Source organism: Elephas maximus, chromosome 4, assembly GCF_024166365.1.
Source record: "Elephas maximus indicus isolate mEleMax1 chromosome 4, mEleMax1 primary haplotype, whole genome shotgun sequence".
Classification (NCBI taxonomy): Eukaryota; Metazoa; Chordata; class Mammalia; order Proboscidea; family Elephantidae; genus Elephas; species Elephas maximus.
In genome coordinates, this window is record NC_064822.1 from 177,761,542 (window position 1) to 177,782,404 (window position 20,863).

A 20,863-nucleotide genomic window follows, 5' to 3' on the forward strand; every position below is an offset into this window, starting at 1 on the left:
AAATTTATTATCGTAGAGTTCTGGAGTTCAGAAATGGGTCTCACTGGGCTAAAATCAAGGTGTCCACATGGCTGCATTCCTTTCTGGAGGCTCTAGTGGGGAATCATTTTCTCGACTTTTCCAGCTTCCAGAGGCTGCCTACATTCCTTGGTTTATTACCCTGTTCCATTTTCTAAGCCAGAAATGGCTGGGTGAGTCCTTCTCATATTGTATCACTGTAGTACTCTCTATTCTTCCTCCTTCTTCCATATACAAGAACTCTTGTGGTTACATTCAGCCCACCTGGATAATCTTAAATAATCTCCATATCTCAAAACCAGCTGAACAGCAACTTTAATCCATTTGCAACCTTAATTCTCATTTGTCATGTAAGATAGTGTATTCACAGTTTCAGGGATTAGGAAATAGACATCTTTGGTGAGCCGTTATTGGGTCTACCACAGGCACACTCCCTCTTTCTCTCTTAGCAACTTGTCGCTTGTTGATTCCATTGTATGGAAATGCTGTAGTAGCATCATTATGTACCAGATATATATGCTGTTCCCTCCCTCTCTTTGGAAGTCCCTGGGTGGCACAAATGGTTAAGGGTGCAGCTACTAAATGAAAAGTTTGTGGTTTGAATCCACCCATAGGCACCTCAGAAGAAAGGCCTATAGATCTGCTTCTGAAAGGTCACAGCCATGAAGACCATGTAGAAGCACAGTTCTCTGTGGCACACGGCATTTGCCACGAGTCAGAATAGGCTCGATGGCAACTGGTTTTGATTTTCTCTTCCTTTAGGGTTACATGTTCAACATGCCTCTCCAGAGTTCCTTACCTTGCAGGCTAGTCATTGACCAAGTGTGTAACCATGTTTTCACCACAGGTGTTTCAGACCTCATGTGCTGAGGCAATAAGTGCTGAACGATATACAGTGGGAGTTTTCTGAAGAATTGAAATCAACACTTGGAAATTTAAATACATGTTGTCATACGCATAAGTCCAGCTTTCTGCTGGCAGTGTGGTACCTCATGTGGGAATGGTCACATTTCTATTATTCCAACGACGGGTCTTTTTTTTTTTTTTTAATTTTTTTATTGTGCTGTAGGTGAAAGTTTACAGAGCAAGTTAGTTTCCCATGACATAGATTGTACATAAAGCATTCCATGACATTGGTTTCATTCCCCACAGTGTGTCAGCACTCTTCCCATTTCTGCCCTGTGTTTCCTGTTTCCTCCTGCCTTCTCATCTTTGCTTTTGGGCATATGTTGTCCATTTGATCTCGTATAACTGATTGTTCTAAGGCATGCGTTCCTCTCAGGTGTTTTTGTTTATTTTATGGGCCTGACTAAGGTTTGTTTGAAAGGTGGTCTCGGGGCATGGCTTCAGTTCTAGTTCGGAAGGGTTTCTTAGGGCCATAGTCTCAGGGGTTCCTCCAGTCTCTGTCAGACCAGTAAGTCTGGTCTTTTTTTATGAATTTCATTTTTTGTTCCACATTTTTTTTCCTGCTCTGTCCAGGACTCTCTGTTGTGAGCCCAGTCAAAGTGGTCGGTAGTGGTAGCTGGGCACCATCTAGTTCTTCTGGTCCTGGGGTCATGTAGGCTCTGGTTCAAGTGGTCCATTAGTCCTTTGGACTAATTGCTACCTAGGGTCTTTGGTTTTCTTCTCTCTCCTTTGTCTGGATGGGAAGAGACTAATAGTTGTATCTTAGATGGCCACTTGCAAGCTTTTAAGATCCCAAACGCTACTCGCCAAAGTAGGATGCAGAACTTTGTTTTTATGAACTATGTTGTGCCAATTGACATAGATATCCCCTGAGTCTATGATCTTTTGACTTCAAGCCAAGAATATTCATCCTACGAGGTGTTTGGTTATGTCTAAGAAGCTGCCCTGACTGTGGACTTGTGTGCTGTATTGTCTATATTTATGTATAAGCAGCACTTACTGTTTTTGGGTGCTGGGTTTTTATGTAGAAATATCTACCACTAAAGCTATATCTGCTGGTGAGTGTGTTTCCTTACATCCTCCTACACCTCTTGGCATATCTATCTACCTATGTATCCATTCATAGATTAGTGTTTGTTAATACTATTGTTGCAACATTATCTATGCTATAGCTACAATAATTACTATTTTTGTCCTTTGTACTTGCATTCTTCTCACCGTCCTCCCATTCCTTGGTCATGTTTGCTGATTTCCACCATACTGTGTATTGCCTTTCCCTTCACCAATATTAATACATGTCTTTTATTTGGTAATTTTCCCTCCTTCCCTTTCCCATCCCTGATAATCATCAATTTTGTGTGTGTGTGTGTAAACCTTTTCTTGTTTTTTTATAACAGTGGTCTCATACAATATTTGTCCTTTTATGATTCACTTATTTCACTCAGCACAACGTTCTCCAAATTCATCCATGCCGTAAGGTGCTTCACAGATTCATCATTATTCTTTATCATTGTGTAGTATTCTATTGTGTGTACATATCACAATTTGTGAATTCATTCATCTGTTGATGGGCACTTAGGCTGTTTCCTTCTTTTTGATATTGTGAATACTGCTGCAATGAACGCAGAAGTGCATGTGTCTATTCATGTCCCAGCTCTTATTTCTTTTGGGCACATACCTAGGAGTGGGATTGCTGGGTCATATGGTATTTCTATTTCTAGTTTTCTAAGGAAGAACCATAATTTTTTCCGTAATAGTTCTAACATTTTTACATTCCCACCAGCAGTGTATAAGAGTTCCAATCTCCCCACAACTTCACCAACATTTGTTATTTTCAGTTTTGATTCTCATCTCTCTAATGACTAATGATCAAGAGCATTTCTTCAAGTGTTTGTTAGCCATCTGAATGTTCTCTTTGGGAAAGTATCTGTTCGTATTCTTTGCCCATCTTTTAAAGTTAGATTGTTTGTCTTTTTGTTGCTGAAGTGTTAAAGTTTTCTAGAAATTTTAGAGATTAGGCCCTTGATGGTATGTCATAGCCAAAGATTTTTTCCCAGTCTGTAGATTCTCTTTTTGAAAAACATTAGCTGGTGAAAACCTTATGAATAGCAGCTGAACATTATCTCATATAGTGCTGGAAGATGAGCCTCCCAGGTTGGAAGGCACTCAAAAGACGACATGGGAAGAGCTGCCTCCTCAAAGTAGAGTTGACCTTAATGACATGGATGCAGTAAAGCTTTTGGGACCTTCATTTGCTGATGTGGCACAACTCAAAGTGAGAAGAAGCAGCTGCAAACATCCATTAATAATCGGAATCTGGCATGGCGAAGTATGAATCTAGGAAAATTGGAAATTGTCAAAAATGAAATGGAAGGCATAATCATTGATATCCTAGGCATTACTGAGCTGAAATGGACTGGTATTGGCCATTTTGAATTGGACAATCATATAGTCTACTATGCTGGGAATGACAACTTGAAGGGGAATGGTGTTGCATTCATCGTCGAAAAGAACATTTCAAGATCAATCCTGAAGTACAACGCTCTCAGTGATAGGATAATATCCATATGGCTACAAGGAAGATCAGTTAATACGACTATTATTCAACTTTATGCACCAGCCATTAAGGCCAAGATGAAGAGACTGAAGATTTTTATCAGCTGCTGCAGTCTGAAATTGATCAAACATGCAATCAGAGTGCATTGATAATTACTGGTGATTGGAACGTGAAAGTTGGAAACAAAAAAGAAGGATCGGTAGTTGGAAAACATGGCCTTGGTGATAGAAACAATGCCAGAGATCAAATGATAGAATTTTGCAAGACCAATGACTTCTTCACTGCAAATACCTTCTTTCACCAACATAAACGGCAACTATACACATGGACTTCGACAGATGGAACACACAGGAATCCAATTCACTACGTCTGTGGAAAGAGACAATGGAAAAGCTCAGTATCATCAGAGAACAAGGCCAGGAGCTGACTGTGGAAGAGACCATCAATTGCTCATATGCAAGTTCAAGCTGAAACTGAAGAAAATCAGAGCAAGTCCACGAGAGCCAAAATATGACCTTGAGTATATCCCACCTGAATTTAGAGACCATCTCAAGAATAGATTTGAAGCATTGGAGACTAATGACCAAAGACCAGACAAGTTGTGGAATGACATCAAGGACATCATACATGAAGAAAGGAAGAGGTCATTGAAAAGACAAGAAAGAAAGAAAAGATGAAGATGGATGTCAGAAGAAACTTGCTCAGGAATGTCGAGCAGCTAAAGCAAAAGGAAGAATTGATGAAGTAAAGGAACTGAACAGGGGATTTCAAAGGGTGGCTTGAGAAGACACGGTAAAGTATTATAATGACATGTGCAAAGAGCTGGAGATAGAAAACGAAAAGAGAAGAACATGCTAGGCGTTTCTCAAGCTGAAAGAGCTGAAGAAAAAATACAAGCCTCGAGTTGCAATAGTGAAGGAGTCTATGAGGAAAATATTAAACGACACAGGAAGCATCAAAAAAAGATGGAGGGAATACACAGAGTCATTATACCAAAAAGAATCAGTGGATGTTCAACAATTTCAAGAGGTAGTGTATGATCAGGAACCAATGATACTGAAGGAAGAAGTCCAAGCTGCTCTGAAGGCACTTGTGAAAAACAAGGCTCGAGGAATTGATGGAATATCAACTGAGATGTTTGAACAAATGGATGCAGTGCTGGAGGCGCTCACTCGCCTATGCCAAGAAATATGGAAGACAGTTTCCTGGCTAACTGACTGGAAAAGATCCATATTTATGCCTTTTCCCAAGAAAGGTGATCCAACCGAATGTGGAAATTATAGAACAATATCATTTATATCACATGCAAGCAAAATTTTGCTGAAGATCATTCAAAAATGGCTGTAGCAGTGTAGCGACAGGGAACTGCCAGAAATTCAGGCCAGTTTCAGAAGAGGACGTGGAACCAGGGATATCATTGTTGATGTCAGATGGGTCCTGGCTGAAAGCAGAGAATACCAGAAGGATGTCTACCTGTGTTTTATTGACTATGCAAAGACATTTGACTTTGTGGGTCATAACAAATTATGGATAACGTTGCGAAGAATGGGAATTCCAGAGCACTTAATTGTACACATGAGGAAACTTTATATAGATCAAGAGGCAGTTGTTCAGACAGAAAAAGGGGATACTGATTGGTTTAAAATCAGGAAAGGTGTGTGTCAGGGTTGTATTCTTTCACCATACCTATTCAACTGTATGCTGAGCAAATAATCCAAGAAGCTGGACTAAATGAAGAAGAATGGGGACATCAGAATTGGAGGAAGACTCATTAACAACCTACGTTATGCAGATAACACAACCTTGGTTGCTGAAAGTGAAAAGGACTTGAAGCACTTACTAATGAAGATCGAAGACCACAGCCTTCAGTATGGATTGCCCCTCAACATAAAGAAACAAAAATCCTCACAACTAGACCGATGAGCAACATCATAATAAATGGAGAAAAGATTGAAGTTGTCAAGGATTTCATTTTACTTTGATCCACAATCAACAGCCACAGAAGCAGGAGTCAAGAAATCAAATGATGCATTGCATTGGGTATATCTGCTGCAAAGGACCTCTTTAAAGTGTTGAAAGCAAAGATGTCACCTTGAAGACTAAGGTGCACCTGACCCAGGCCATTGTATTTTCAATCGCATCATATGCATGTGAAAGCTGGACAATGAATGAGGAAGACTTAAGAACTGATGCCTTTGAATTGTGGTATTGGCGAAGAATATCGAATATGCCGTGAACTGCCAAAAGAACAAACAAATCTGTCTTGGAAGAAGTACAACCAGAATGCTGCATAGAAGCAAAGATGGTGAGACTGCATCTTACATACTGTGAACATGTTGTCAGGAGGGATCAGTCCCTGGAGACGGACATCATGCTTGGCAAAGTACAGGGTCAGCAGAAAAGAGGAAGACCTCAACGAGGTGGATTGACACAGTGGCTGCAACGATGAGCTTGAGCGTAACAGTGCTTGTTAGGATGGCACAGGACTGGGCAGTGTTTTGTTCTGTTGTGCATAGGGTCGCTAGAGTAGGAACTGACTTGAGGGCACCTAAAAAAGAAAGGTTCTCTTTTTGCTCTTTTGAAGAAGTCTTTGGGTAAGCATAGGTATTTAGTTTTGAGTTAGTTTTGAGTTAGTTTTTGTGTATGGTGTGAGGTATGAGTCCTGTTTGATTTTTCAACAAACACATCCAGTTTTGCCAGCACCATTTGTTAAAGAGACTGTTTTTTCCTTCAGTTAATAAACTTTTGTCCATTGTCAAAGATCAGCTGCCCGTAGGTGGAAGGATTTACGCCTGGGTTCTCAATTGTATCATTGGTCTGTGCATCTGTCGTTTTACCAGTACCAGGCTGTATTGACTACTGTGGCTGTATAGTAGATTCTGTGATCAGGTAGTGTAAGGCATCCTACTTTGTTCTTCTTTTTCAATAATGCTTTACTTATCTAGGGCCTCTTTCCTTTTCTTATAAAGTTGGTGATTAGTTTTTCCATCTCATTAAAGAATGCTGTTGGAATTTGGATTGGGATTGCGTTATATCTATAGATCACTTTGGGTAGTATTAACATTTTCACAATGCTGAGTCTTCCAATCCATGAGCATGGTATGTTTTTCCATTTATATAGGTGTCTTTTAGTTTCTTGCAGTAGTGTTTTATTGTTTACTTTTTGTAGATTTTCTATGTCTCCAGTTAGATTTATTCCTAAGTATTTTATCTTTTTGAGGGCTATTGTAAATTGTATTGTTTTACTGACCTCCTTTTTGAAATTCTCTTTGTCAGTGTAGAGGAACCCAACTGGTTTTTGTATGTTGATTTTGTATCCTGCTACTTTGCTGAATTCTTCTATTAATTCTAGTAGCTTTTTTTGTGGAATCTTTGGGGTTGTCCATGTGTAGAACTGGAGCCCTGTCGCTGGAGTGGTTAAGGGCTGGTTGGTAACTGAAAATTTGGCATTTGGAACCCACCAGCCACTCTGCAAGAGAAAATTGTGACAGTCTGCTTCTGTAAAGATTTGCAGTCTTGGAAATCCTATGGAGCATTTCCACTCTGTCCTATAGGGTCACTATGAGTTGGAATCAACTTGATGGCAACAGGTATGTATAGAATTATATCACTGGTGAATAGGGACAGTTTTACTTCTTCTTTACCTATTTGGATGTACTGTATTTCTTCTCCTTGCTTTATTACTCTATCCAGGACATCCAGCACAATGTTGAATAAGAGTGGTGTTAAACGGCAAGCTTGTCTTGTTCCCATGCTCAAGGTAAATGTTTTCAGTGTCTTTCCAGTGAGAGCAATGTTGACTGTCAGTTTTATATAAATGCCCTTCATTACACTGAGGAATTTCCCTTCTATTCCTGTTTTGCTGAGAGTTTTTATCAGGAATGAAAGTTGGACTTTATCAAATGCTTTTTCAGCATTGATTGAAATAATATTGTGATTCTTTTGTTGTATTTATGTGGTGGATTATGTTGATTGCCTTTCTGATGTTGACCCTTGCTCGCATACCTGATATGCTATTGAATTATATTGGTTAGAATTTTGTCGAGAATTTTTGCATCCATTTTCAGGATTGATATTGCTCTGTAATTTTCTTCTTTCTTGGTTAATTTACCTGGCTTTTGTATCAGGGTTATGTTGGCTTCATAGAATGAATTTGGGAGTATTCCTGCCTATTCTATACTCTGAAATATTTAAAGTACTATTACTTGAGCTCTTCTCTGAATATTTGGTAGAACTCTCCAGTGAAGCTGTCCAGACCAGTTTTTTGTTGTTGGTGGTGGTGGTTTTATTGTTATTATTATTATCTCTTTAATCTCTTCTTTTGTTATGGGTCTGTTCAGTTTTCTATCTCAGTTTGTGTTAGTTTAGGTAGGTAGTGTGTTTTTAGAAATTTGTCTATTTATTCTAGATTTTCAAATTTGTTGTAGTACAGTTTTTCATAGTATTCTGTTATGACCCTTTTTATTTCAGTTGGTTCTGTTGTGATATCACTCATCTTTTTTTTGGGGGGGGGACTATTTACTTCCTCTCCTGCTTTTCTTTTATCAGTTTGGCCAATGGTCTGTTGATTTTGTTGATCCTTTCAAAGAGTCAACTTCTTTTTTGATGTGTACATTTATTGCTATAAATTGACCTCTAAGCACTGCTTTTGCTCTATCTCAAAGGTTTTGTTAAGATGTGTTTTCATTCTCATTTGATTCTATGAATTTTTTGTCCCATCCTTGATTTCTTCTATTACTCAGTAGTTCTTAAGCAAGATGTTGTTCAATTTTCACATACTTGATTTTTTTGTCTTGCTATTCCTGTTACTGATTTCTATTGATTATGGCGTTGTGATCAGAGAAAATGTTTTCTATTATTTTGATGTTCTGGATTTTATTAAGGCTTGTTTGTGGCCTAAATTATGGCCTATTCTGGAGAATATTCCATGTGCATCAGAAAAGAATATTTTGTTGCTGTTGGGTGCAGTATTCTGTCTATGTCTATGAGATCAGGTTGGTTGATTGTGGCATTTTGATCTCTATCTTTGTTGACTTTCTTTCTAGATGTTCTGTCTGTCCCGAAATAGATGTGTGGAAGTCTCCTACCATTATTCTGAAACTGTCTGTTTCTCTTTTCAGTGCTGTTAGAGTTTATGTATTTTGGAGCCCGATCATTGGGTACATATATTTTTTATTATGGTTATGACCTCCTGGTGAATTAGTCCTTTAATCATTATATAATGTCTTTTCTTATCTTTTATGGTGGATTTTGCCTTATAGTCTATTTTACTAGGATTAATATTGCCCCTTCTTCTCTCTTTTATTGTTTCCTTGATATATATATATTTTCCCATCCTTTGAGTTTTAGTTTATCTCTTTGTGTCTAAAGTGTGTCTCCTATAGACAGCATATTGATGGAGCTTGTTTTTAGATCCATTCTGCCACTCTCTGTCACTTTACCAGTGCACTTAAACTGTTTACATTCAATGTAATTATTGATAGGTATGAGTTTACTGTTGTCATATTATACTTTGTGTGTGTGTGTGGTGTTGATGATTTCTTTGTTCCACTTAATTTTCTGTGTTGTGTTCTTTTTGTGTGTAGATACTTCTTTTCATTTCTTTTGTGTTGTTGTTTTTGTGTTTACTGAGTCTTTAAAGTTTAAACCAGTCTTTTATTTCTCAATATCACCTTGACTTCCTCTCCATATGCAAGTTCTATGATTATTCCATTTAGTTCCTGTTTTTTGTTTTGACTTTTTCATCATTTACAGATTGACATCTCTGGTTCCCTGTTTTCAGTCTTTTAGCTTTGTTTTATTTTAAGAATTCTTTATCTGGATTGTTTTCTGGCTGATTCTGTCCTGTTTCCTAATCTCAAGTTGTTGTTTGATGTTGTTGGGTCTCTGTTCGAAGGACTCTTTTAATATTTCTTATAAGTTAGGTCTGATTTTTATAAATTTCCTTAATTTCTGTTTATTTGGAAATGTCCTAATTTCACCATCATATTTGAGAGACAATTTTGCCTGATATACAACTCTTGGTTGGCAATTTTTTTCTTTCAAGGTTTTACATACATCATCCCATTGCCTTCTTGCCTGTATGATTTTTGCCAAGAAATCAGAGCTTAGTATCACTGGTTCCCCTTTGTAGGTGACTTTTTATTTTTCTTGAGCTGCTCTCAGGGTGTGTGAGCATGAGTCTCTATTCATTGGTCTTGTGGGGCTACTGAGGTTGTAGCTGGTGTTTCTGGTGAGGTGATTGTCTGTCTAGCCGGTCTCCTGGCTGTGGGTACGGGGCGGCATTCTCTCTGGTCATTGGGTTGGGTGTTGTGTGTGGACTCTGCCAATTGCTGGATGGTCAGGGCAATTCACTGACTGGAGGGTGTGAAAACTCTCACTGATGGTTTATGGAAGGCAGAGCTGCTTGGGGTTATTTGGAGGGGGCACAAACCCCTGGTTGCAAGGGGAGTGATGTTGGGGTGAGGCAGGAGATGTTGCCTGTCCACAGATGCCTGGTTGTGGGGCTTGCTCCTGTCCACTAGAGTGTGTCACAGAGGAGGTTGTGCAGCCAGTCCTCAATCCCCTGGCATAGGTAACTGTAGGGAGTAGGAGGCACCACCAGCCCTCAGGCCCTTGGCTAGGGTAGCCAGAGGGAGTCAGAGGCACTATTGGTTTTCAGGCCCCCAGCGCAGGTGGCTAGAAGACGTGGGAGGCACCATACACCCTCAATCTCTGGCACAGGTGGCTAGAGGGAGTAGGAGGCACTGCAGGTCCATGGGACCCCAGTTCAGGTGACTGAGCAAAGGGGCAGGTACCTCCAGTCTGTAGGCTCCCAGCTTAGGGAACGGGGCAGTGGTGAATGCTGATGGACTGCAAACATGTGCAGGGTGGGAGGATGGGTGAAGAGGGTGAGGAAGGGCTCCATTGGTCTGTGAGCCTCTGGCACAGGGGACTGGGGTACTTGTGGTGGGTGGGGTCCATGCACTTAACTTTTGCAGGGCAGGCTCTGGCTCTAGATGTGAATGCAGAGTCTCTCCTACTTGGCTGCACCAGGTGATGGAGGTTTCAGCTGGGAACGCTGCTAACTTTGTCTTAATATGGGCATACTATGCAGGTTTGGCTAGCAGGGCACTGGCTATCTATAATTCTCCATGTGTGCTGTTTTTGTACCTCATCTCCTTCCACTTGGTTTTTAGTTCAATTCTTCATCCTTATCTTTGATGCTCAGGGTTCCAAAGTTGTCATCTATATCTGATTCACTTGTTTTCTCAGGCCTTTGTTGTAAGAGAGATGTTATAAAGAGCCTGAGTACTGAACCATCTTGAATTGCCTCCCCTAAGAAAGAGTCTTATGTTGATTTTCTGTGGTCTTTGTTAGGGGCTGAGGCTCACTGGGCCTATAAGACTAAGTATAATATGAGAAAGGTAGAGAAAAACTTCCTGGTTCAGGTTCATAATTCATGAATCCTGAACATTAATATTAATGATCCCCTCTACGAAAGTCAGACAAATGAAATATGCACAGGAAGATAAACTTGGAAGCCCAGAAACTTAAAGACTTTCAGACTTAGTTCTCCTGAGGGTATAACTATGAAAGTATAGCTAAATTTGTATAGCAAATTAATTTATTAACTTACATTATACTCACAACGTGAAGGAGGCAAGACAAGGAGGAGCTCGCATGTTATGGATGGTGAAATGAGGTTTTACCAAAGTCACGTTGTTTGAAAGAGGTAGGGCTTGAGTTAGAATTTGGGTGACCTGACTACAAATCCCATGTTCTATCTACTACTTCTCTGTCCTATGTTAATCGTTACATGATGTAATGAAGATGACATATACAAAGCCCTCTTAGTGCTAAATAAAGAAAAAAAAATCACTGTACTAAGAACATTTTATAACCTCTTTATATTGAAAAATTCCTGCATCTATACAATGAGACACAGGTAGAATTCATCACATAAATTTCTTTGGTGATTAAATAAAATTATATACAAAGAAATGTCAACATGGTACCCAACAGATAGTAAAAACTTAGTGAGTGACAATTATTTAAAAACTTAATGGCTACTTAAGTTTTTTTTAGGGAAAAATAGCCTTCATTCATTCATTCAACAAATATTTATTGAGCTTCCACTACATACTACCTACTTATTCTAAACACTGGGGTTATAATAACAAATAAAAGAGACAAAGATCCTTCGCTTTTACCTTTTAGTGTATCTTGGTTATCTAATGCTACTATAACAGAAATATCACAAGGAGATGGCTTTGATAAACAGAAGTTTATTCTCTCACAGTATAGTAGGCTAGAAGTCTAAATTCAGGGCACCAGCTCCAGGGGAAGTCTTTCTCTCTCTGTCAGCTCTAGAAGAAGGTCCTGGTCATCAATCTTCTCCTGATCTACAGGAACTTCTCAGTTTAGGAACCTTGAGTCCAAAGGGCACACTCTGCTCCTGGCGTTGGTTTCTTGGTGACATGAGGTCCCCCATGTCTCTCTGCTCACTTCTCTCTTGTATCTATCAAAAGAGATTGACTTAAGATACAACCTAATCTTGTAGTTTGAGTCCTGCCTCATTAACATAACTGCCTCTAATCCTGCCTCATTAAAATCATAGAAGTAGGATTAATAACACATAGGAAAATCACATCAGACAAAATGGCAGACAGTCACACAGTACTGGGAATCACAGCCTAACCAAGTTGACACATATTTTGGGGGGACACAATTCAATCCATGATATAATGCAAGAGGTAGACAATAACAAATAAGAAGAGTAGTAAGCTGGTAGTAAGCTGGAAAAAAATAAAGTAAGGTAAGGAGAATATGGAATACTAAGAGAGTCAAGAAAATTCTCTCTGGGGATGTGGCATTTAAGCAGGGTTTTGTGTGAAGAGAAGGAATGATCCATAGAGCTATCTTGGGGGAAAGTGGTCCTACATGGAAAATAGCAGATTCCAAGTTCCTGAGACAAGAGGTAAATAGCAACTCAGAACATTGGCTTGCTTCTTGGGAATTTTCAGCTAAGGCTCAAGTTCAAGATACCATGTGCTTTCAGTCTCCACCACCTTCTCACTCCTGCTAGCATTCAATGCCCAAGTCTCTTCAAGAAAGAAGCATTTCCCAACATGAGGTTCCTAGGAGAAGTTAAATTTCCACCTTTCACATCTTGTTCCGGGGCGCTGCGTTTTTGTTATGTAACTGGCTAAGAGCTCTCTAACAAACCTGCGTCTTGCTTAGGCTCAACGGAAAATCCTGCTACTCTCTTAGCAGCATTGTACTCTGTTTATTTTAATTCAGCAAATATTTACTGAACATCTGCTATGTGCTGGCACAGTTCCAGGCACTGGATATACAGTTATTTATCCATTTTCTTGTATTTATGGCTAGTTTCTGAAGGGCAAATATTGTGGCTTTTTATGGTTGTATTCCCAGCACCTAGGATTCCTTGATAAAAAGTATGGACTTAAAATGTATTTATTGAGTTAATCAAACTAAAATTCAACACCTTTCTTACTCTGCCCTCCTCCCTACATTTTCATAAATATAATATTACATCATTGTGATTCACATGGCTATTTTGTGTAAAATTATTCCATTGGGAATTGAGACTTCAAAATGTTCATTCTCTCCAATAATTTTACTTTTATGAAATGATTCCACGTAATAAAAAGAATGTAGACAGGTATTTGCATATAAAGACACTCTTTTCAGTATTATTGATATTAATAGAAATTGATCACAATCATTATGTCCAGCAATACAATAACGGTCTTGAAAATTATGTCTTTCTGTAATCTCTATCTTTTTTCTTCTTCTTCTTCTCTTTCTTCTATCATTCTGGTCTCATCTCTCAAATAAAACTGCATTTTCCAGGACTCAAATTAGAACTTACTGTTTTGGAAGGTGATTACTGAGAGATGGCCATTTTCCTTGAAACTTTACTTGTGGAAATAATTCGAGATGGTTTATTCCAGAGATTTACCTATATTTCTGCCAACTACCTGGGGGCAGAGTCTATTACACTAAAACCCCTTTACTGTTGAGTCAATTCTCACTCATAGTGACCCTATAGAATGAGTAGAACTACTCTGTGGGGTTTCCAAGGAGTAGCTGGCGGATTTCAACTGCCAACCTTTTGGTTATCAACCTGAGCTCTTAACCACTGTGCCAACAGGGCAGGACCAATTTAAAATAAATTCTTACCTAGAAGTTTTTCAGACCAACAGATAGAATGAACCTGACTGCAACCTGCAACACAGTTAGTTTGCATTTACAACTCCTTGTGAGAATTTTTCCCTCTCCAATCATTGCCAAGGATTTTGAGGTGGGTAACCTTCTTTGCAGGCCACTCTTGTTTAAGATGCCATCGAGTTGCTTCCAACTCATAATGACCCTATGTGACAGCATAAAACTTCCCCATAGGGTTTTCTAGGCTGTAATCTTTATGGGAACACTGGGTGGGTTTGGACTGCCAACCTTTCAGTTAGCAGCCGAGCACTCAACCATTGCTCCACCAGGGCTCCTTAAAGCCCCTAGGGGATGGGTATTTCTTTTTTTTTTTTCCATACAGTAAAGCCATAGTTCCTTATGGTCCGACTTTAAAAGTTCCTTGTTGTTGTTGTTAGGTGCCATCGAGTCAGTTCCGACTCACAATGACCCTATGTTCCACAGGAGGAAACGCTGCCTGGTCCTGCTCCATACTCACAATTGTTGCTATGCTTGAGACCGTTGTTGCAGTCACTGTGTCAGTCCATCTCGTTGATGGTCCTCCTCTTTTCCTCTGTCCCCGTGCTTTACCAAGCATGGTGTTTTTTCCAGGAACTGTTTACTCCTGACGACATGTCCCAAGTATGTAAGATGCAGTCTCACCATCCTTGCTTCTAAGGAGCATTCTGGTTGTACTTCCTCCAAGACAGATTTGTTCCTTCTTTTGGCAGTCCGTGGTATATTCAATATTCTTCGCCAACACCACAGTTCAAAGGTGTCAGTTCTTCCTCGGTCTTCCTTATTCATCATCTACCTTTCGAATGCATATGATGTGATTGACGAAAATACCATTGCTTAGGTCAGGTGCACCTTAGTCATCAAGGTGACATCTTTGCTTTTCAACACTTTAAAGAGATCTTTGGCGGCAGATTTGCCCAGTGCAATGCATCTTTTGATTTCTTGACTGCTGCTTCCATGGGTGTTGATTATGGATCCAAGGAAAATGAAATCCTTGACAAATTCTATCTTTTCTTCATTTATCATAACGTTGCTTATTGGTCCAGCTGTAAGGATTTTTGTTTTCTTTATGTTAATGTGCAATCCATACTAAAGGCTGTAGTCTTTGATCTTCTTCAGTAAGTGCTTCAAGTCCTCTTTACTTTCAGCAAGCAAGGTTGTGTCATCTGCATAACCCACTTTGTTAATGAATTTACCTTCAATCCTGATATCCTGTTCTTCTTCATATAGTTCAGCTTCTCGGATTATTTGCTCAGCACACAGATTGAATAGGTATGGTGAAAGGATACAACCCTGACATGCACCTTTCCTGAGTTTAAACCATACAGTATCCCCTCGTTCTGTCCGAACAACTGCTTTTTGATCTAAGTAAAGGTTCTTCACTAGCACAATTAAGTGTTCTGGAATTCCCATTCTAAAAAGGTCCTTAGGTGGAGGAAATAAGTTGTTCTCGATTGCTAACCTAAAGGTTGACAGTTCGAACCCAACCAGTGGTACTGCAAAAGAAAAGCCCTGATGATCTGCTTTTCTTAAGACTATCACCAAGAAAGCCCTATGGAGAAGTTCTACTGTGTAACACATGGAGTTGCTATGAGTCAGAATCAACTTGACAGCAACTAACAACAACAAAGGTCCAGCTTTATTGGGGAGATGCTATACCAGATATCTTGGCTGGGATCTGGGGTTGTCTTCTATCTCTGTACACTGTAAGGCTGCAAAACCTTATGCTTAAGTTTCACAAAGATCAGAAAACACCCTCCAGGCTAAGACACCTTCAGTGCTAAGTTTATATCTCTAGGTTCTTTTCATCAGGCGGTCTCCAACCTCAGTATCATTTACATTCTTGCCAGCTCAAAAAAGCATTAACGAAGATATTCAATTTTTCTTTTTTCAGCATTGACAGGTGCTTTCAGCAGGAGAGTGGAAGGGACTGAGAGAAGCCACTTGGTTTTCCATGTTGCCAGACACAAAAGTCCTTCACTAAATTAGTAAGGGAAAGATTTTTGACTCAAACCCCAATTTGCCTACCTCTAAATCCCCTTAACCTTTATATCACATGACTTCTGAAACATTTAGTGATGATAAAGGTCGTATTACAGATAATACTAGGGTGGTGATGGGCCCACTCTACTCCAATATAGTCTGTCTAGAACATGGCTGCTACATTTAACTCTTGAGAACTTATATGGCTTTTCTGCATGACTTAGCTCCATAATACAACTTTGTTCTTGCTCATTCCAAAGCAGATATAGCAGCTGAGCCTGGCAGTAGGAGCACAGCAGAGACTGGGTTAAAGGGAGTGGGCAGGATTTGCTTCTTGGCGCATTGCTTACCCTGTGCACTCCATGAGTGAGAATGCTTAATCAGTCCATCTTCCTGTTCCATTCAACTCCAACCTCTTTATTCCCTCCCTAGTCGATGTGGGCAATGTTACCCTCAGATTCCAAGAGGGAAGCAAGTCAGGGTAAATGGACTGCTGCCTATTTATAGGAAATCTGTTTTTCCTTTTCCTCTTCAGTGAGATACTCAGCCACATTACAATGTGTAATATAAAATCCGCAACGCGTAAAAGTTTTTGCTTGCATTTCCTTAGACTCCATCTAAAGAAGGCATCAAATTTATCTTAATGTCTTCTAAGAGTATTACCATGAAAAATAAATAAAACTAAATAAAATTGTTCCATCATTTTATTTTATTTATTCAAAGAGGAACTAGAATTCTATATATGCTTGAAAGGGGAGGGTATCCTTCAAATACATAGGCTGAGTCATTCATAAATACGCCTATTTTTCCATCTGTCCAGTCCACTATCCATCCATCAATCTATCACCCATAAAATTATTCCTCCCTCCATGTGCAATCACTCTGGGCTGACCGAAGAATCGACTCTTTCAACCCTCCCCACTGCTACGTGGGCGAGAAGACCTGGCAATTTGCTCCTGTAAAGATTACAGCCTCTGAAGCCCTATGGGGCAATTGTACTCTGTCATATAGGGTTGCCATGAGTCAGAATTGACTCGACAGCACACAACAACTCACCCATTTACCTACCCATCCATCAGTCCATTCATCCAACCACAATTCCATCCATCCACATATTTTCCACCCACCCATTTATTCACCTATCTAGTTATTCATCTATATTTTCACCTCACATCCACCCATTTATCCATATACTTAAAGATCCATCCATTCGCAAAATATTTTTTGAGCACCCAACATATATAGGATGCTGAATTGGTCTGTATGTGAATACAAAAATAAGTACCACGACAATATAAAGCAAAATGTGACAAGTACTTGAGTAGGAGCAAAGTATTCAGAGAAATCTGAAGATGGAGCAGCTAGAGTTTCATGGGGAAGGGAAGGAGAAAGAGAATGAAGAGAAATGGCATTTGATTTGCCACTTTAATGGTGCACAAAATTTAACAGATGGAGATTGGGTGAGTTGAGTTGGGGTCTCTGGGAAAATATGGGGTTCCTGGAGTTTTTCCTTCACTTTTCGAAGAGAGTCTGTATTCTACTTAGCTGTGTGAATGATAAGTTATCCTTTGGCTTAAGCTAGTTTGAGCTGAATTTCTGTTACTTAGACTAAAAGTGTCCTCACTCTTATAAAACTGGACTCCTCTATCTGATAAGTGGCAACATCATGTAGTATTAGGAGCTTGAATTCTAAATTAGATAGAGCTTTGTTCAGGGCAATAATCATTGTCACATAGCATTGTCATATATCTTATAAAAATACTTGTATATAGGAGATGAATAATAACTGATTCTTAAAATTATTATGCTTTAATTTTCTGTTGTAAGATCTTCAACAAGTGGCCATGTAGCATTTGAATAAGCTGAAATTATCTTTGGTTCTCTCTCTTGTGTATCCACAGCCCTGAACAAACTTATGCCCATTTATTAATTTATTAATACATTCAATAAACATTTAATGAATACTTATTTCAGGTCAGATACTGTGCTATGCATTTTGCATATAACATTATTTAATTCCAAACTCTGTCAGAGAACTATTATCAGCCCATTCTAAGGATAAAGAAACTGAGCTCAAGGAAATGCTTAAAATCAAACCCAGTTTTATTTAATAAAAAAGGTAGAAATTATTGCGGCTGTTAGCTACTGTCGAGTTGATCCTGACTCATGACAACACCGATTCACATGGCCTCATACACAACAGAATGAAACACTGCATGATCCATGATCTATTATGATAAGACCATTGGATGATTTTCATTGGCTGATTTTTGGAAGAAGAAAATTAGGCCTTTCTTCCTAGTCCTTCTTAGCCTGGAATCTACACTGAAACCTGTTCAGCATCATAGTAACACTCAGGCTTCCAGTGACAGATGAGTGGTGGCTGTGCATGAGTGCATTGGCCTGGAATTAAACCTAGGTCTCCCACTTTGAAGGCGAGAATTCTACCACTGAACTACCAATAACTTCAAGGTAATAATACCTGCTATTTACTAACCACTTAGGAGGCTGATGGTGCAATGGTCAATGCACTCAACTGCTAATCAAACGTCAGCAGTTCTAACCCACCAGCCACCATGTGAGAGAACGATGTGGCAGTCTGCTTCCAAAAAGATTTACAGACTTGGAAACCCTATGAAGCAATTTTACTGCATTCTGTAGTGCCTCTATGAGTCGAAATCGACTCTACAGCAATGGGTTTGGTTTTGGTTTTGGTTTATGTGCCAGGCACTGTGTGAAGTTCTTCCATACTTTATCTTATTTTGACACCGACAATATCTGTGACATAGCTAAGGCTCAGAGAGTCCATATAATTTGTCCAAGGTCGCAGAGGTAGTAAATGGTAGAACCAGCATACGAACACAGGCTTCTGTCTCCAAAGTCTATGCAATTAACCAAATGCTTATTTCTCCTGGTATGGGTGATGAAAAGCAGGCATGATGAATCACTGTAGTGCAAGGCTGAAAAGGGCTAATTGGACAACAATGGTAGGTTCAAGAACAGATCATCTCTAGCAAGCAGGATAAGGGAAGACTTCCTGTAAGAGTTGATATTTAAGCTAGATCTTGGAGAAGAAATAGACTAGGGTATTCCACAGGAGGTGGTATTGGGCATTCCAGGCTTTGGAACCAAAGTGTCACACCATGAAGAGTGCAATATATGTGAAAAAGAGTAGCCAAGGAAGTACAGCTTGGGAGTGGTCATCCAGCACACAGAAGCCTGGGAAGGGGTGAGAGTGCTCTAAGGACTGTAAGCACCATTCTCTTTCAGAGACTGCGGCCTTCAGACTGCCCTTCAGCTTTGCTAAAGGCCCTAATTTAGCACCTTTAACAGAGACACACAGAGAACTACATTTTAAGAAGCCCCAATCTTCTACTTATACATTTCACAGGTTGCTATGCACAGTAGACAGAATTCTGAATATGCAGGTGAGAAATCAACCAATCCAAAACAATGACAAGAAGATATCTATAGCAAAAGGTAAACAAAGAAGAGCATGAAAACGGCTTCCCTCCCAGTCCTGTACCTTTCCTTTCTGGAAAGTGTGAAACCCAGGGGTTCTTGGGCTAAGTGGGGGTGAAGGAGGTCTGGATATTAAAATTAACAGCTAGAGATGGCTTTAGTAAAGTGGGAAATGGAATGTTGGAGTTAAGTGACAGAATTAGCACTGGTACTGGTTCAGACTGTCTGAACTTTGAGTCCCAATTCTGCTGCTTCCTGACCTTGTGACCTTAGACAGGTGACCTCAGCTCTCTTAGCCTTAGTTTCCTCATCTTTCAAATGGGAAAACAGTACCTGCATTATGGAATTGTTGTGATGATTAGGTGTATGTACATCTGTTAGTTCGTTGTACTGTGGTAGCTTGTGTGTTGCTATGATTCTGGAAGTTATGCCACCATATTTCAAATACCCTCTAGGTCACCCATGGTGGACAGATTTCAGCAGAGCTTCCAGACCAAAACAAACTAGGAAGAAAGGCCTTGTGATCTATTTCAGAAAATTAGCCAGTGAAAACCATATGGATCATGTCAGAATATTGGCCAATATAATGCTAGAAGATGAGCCCTCTAAGTTGGAAGACACTCGGAATTCACAGTGGCTACAACAATGGACTCAAGCATACTAAGGATTGTGAAGATGGTACAAGATTGGGCAATGTTTTGTTCTGTTGTACATGAGATGGCATGAGTTGGAGCTGACTTGATGGCAACTAACAACAACCGTCTACCCCATGGTAGATATTCAATCAACATTAGCTTTTTCTCTTCCAACATTGCAGAAAACAAGGAAAAAGAGATGGTGGTATAAAGGGAGGAGAGAAGAACAAGGCTCTGATGTGGATGGCTTCCTGGGGATTGTGACCTCTGTGCTGTTTTATGTGCTCTTGCCAGTGCCACCCACATTGTTTCCTGCAGCTCTGACTGTAACTGGAGTCGGAGTAGCAAGCATTTCTGAGTCTTCACTATGGCAATTAAAGGCTCATAAAGCCAGCGTTCTGAGTATATAATAAACTGTGCTACATTTTGCGTTGCTGGGGGGAATTGTCATGTGCAGAGCTGGCTAAACCCAAGAAAGGTGGCATTGAAGGCAGCAGATGTGAAGAATGCTGTGGCCATCATTCTCCTCAGGTGGCGAGAGACAAAAGGGACAGTGTTGGGGGGTAGGAGTCAGGGGGAGGCTACTGAGGAGAGCTCTCTAGTGTGCCAGGAGGCCTGGGTTCTGGTCTCATCAGCTCCATCTGCGACTATTTATTTGTCTGATGCACAGCAACTCCTTACATAGAATGAGTAGCTGAATGAGCTGAATTCCAATGTTCATTTCTGTCCTAACATTATGTGGACTGATCTGTGAAGTCCAGGGAAGCCTGGGGATTCCTCTACTACCCGTCATTCTGGTGGAATGGAAACATACTCTGCTCTCCCTACCTCCCACCTCAATAACAGTGTGCAAAGGAGATACTTGTGCTGGACTGGGTCCACTTCCAGCCCTCACGAAGCCTCTTCTTCTTCTCTTTGAAATCTTTGTTGCTTTATATTTATATATATATACACACACACACATATAAAACACAACATTAAGGAGCCCAGGTGCCACAATGGTTAAGTGCTTAGCTGCTAACTGAAGGGTGGGTTGCTTGAATCCACCAGCTGCTCCAGAAGAGAAAAGACCAGGCAATCTGTTCCTGTAAAG